This window comes from Thermobia domestica, chromosome 1 (genome assembly GCF_964235325.1).
Source record: "Thermobia domestica chromosome 1, izTheDome1.hap1.1, whole genome shotgun sequence".
Classification (NCBI taxonomy): domain Eukaryota; kingdom Metazoa; phylum Arthropoda; class Insecta; order Zygentoma; family Lepismatidae; genus Thermobia; species Thermobia domestica.
The window spans coordinates 16,261,801-16,263,694 of record NC_137454.1 but is presented as its reverse complement, the minus strand read 5'-3'; positions in this window follow the sequence as shown (position 1 = coordinate 16,263,694).

The following is a 1,894-nucleotide window of genomic DNA, read 5'->3' as shown; positions in this document are numbered from 1 at the left end:
AGATATTCAGCCAACAAAGGAAGAATAAGATATGGAAGACCTAAGAGCGTTTTTTTTTCGTTTGAAGAGAGAGTAGATGTAGCCGAACTGCATATAAGTGGCGCCAATGTCGGTCCAATTTTGAATGCATTAGAAAATCCAGAAAAATGCAATGGTAAAATGGAGAGATAAGCTTCAACTTTTGAAATAGATGGCAGATATATCGTAAACACCGGCTCGCAAATAACACTAAATATATACTCTGTATTCCATATTTGCTTCGTGAATGTGTTTTAACAATTACATACTGAACAATACGGAGGTGGTCATTTTTCATTTTCTAAGTGTTACAGAAATGCACTAAAGAAAATATACATGTCAAATAAGAAGAATTTTTTACATGAGAAATGTAGCACGTGTATCACTTGTCAGGTCAATAAAACACGTGTGGGAAAAACACCTTTACGTCCGCAGACCTACCCACAATACGAACCCATGGAGCCGCTCGTTTTGGATCAATTTGGTCGTTTGCCTTTGTCTAGAACATATAGACATAAATATGTATGCATTATAGTTGTTATGTTTACTAGGTATGTAATACCAAAACTATACCGGACCTCAGGGCCGATACAATAAGTTACGTACTTTATGAAGAGGTAATTTTAAAATACAGTGTGCAGAAACAAATAGTGTTAGATCGCTTAGCAGCACATCAGGATAAATTAATGGCGGAGATGGCAGAAAAGTTTGGTTTTCAATTAAATTTTGCAAATACTGGAGGCCACTGTACTCCGGACCTAGAGAAGAAAGTTAACGATATAGTTCAGAACAGTAGTGCGTAAATTCCCGGGAAGATATTTTTGGGGAATGCTCCCTGGGAAAATTTCAGGGAAGATTCCTAAAAGTGGGAATATTCCGGCAATTTATGTACAAAGAAAATTTAATTCTATTGCTGTATTATGATTTCAGAGATAAATTCGTTTTTTATTACCGTATATTATTCTGTTATGTCAGTCATGACAAAGGATTCATTACAATGTATATACTGAACGGTATAATGTTATTTTATTATATTTAGAGAGTACGCATAAATGTATGTTTACTTACAATATGTTCATTTGCAAGTAAATGTGTGGAAAAATTTGTAGAGTATGTCCACATATATTTACACCGCTTAACAGTTTAAATTTATATGTAGGTAGATTTTCTAAACTTGTCTCTACTACCGATATAATAAACATATTAAATTTTAAATTAGAAAAAAATTAGATTTCGTAACTGTCAGGACACACATGTCTCAGATGACACATTTGCGCCTAGTTATTTATGTTCACAATATTTGCAAGATACTGACTTAGTTTTATAATTTTGGGCGTAAACATTGATACAAACGACCTTTCTTCCAACCCATTTCTCGAAGTTCGAGACAGAGACAGGAGCAGGTCGACGTCTATTTCTAATTGATTCGGGGTGAATTGATAGTACTTCATCTCTATTTCTACATGATTTCTACATTACTTTACAAACTGGTATTTTTCATCATTTGTAAATTAGTACTTTGCTACTTTTTAACGCAAATGGAGATGGCACTTAAAATACCGTATTATTAGTTATATAAAGTACTGTCAACGAAGTTAATTTTTTAACTTCCAAATTATTTAAAATTTAGAAGTAGTTAATAATAAAAGAAAATAAAGTAATTAGCCACATGGTTCTTATAATTTTGAAGATAAAGTAATGAAATGGAAATAAATTCCTTCCCGGGAATTTATATGCCAGGAGAAAAGAACGGGAATAATCCCATTTTTATTTTCCTTTCCAACGGGAACATTCCCACTGCCCATCACTAGCTCAGAACAGTCTGAAGCATTATGTAGACAATGAAATGACGAATTGGGATTCGATTCTTGAATCG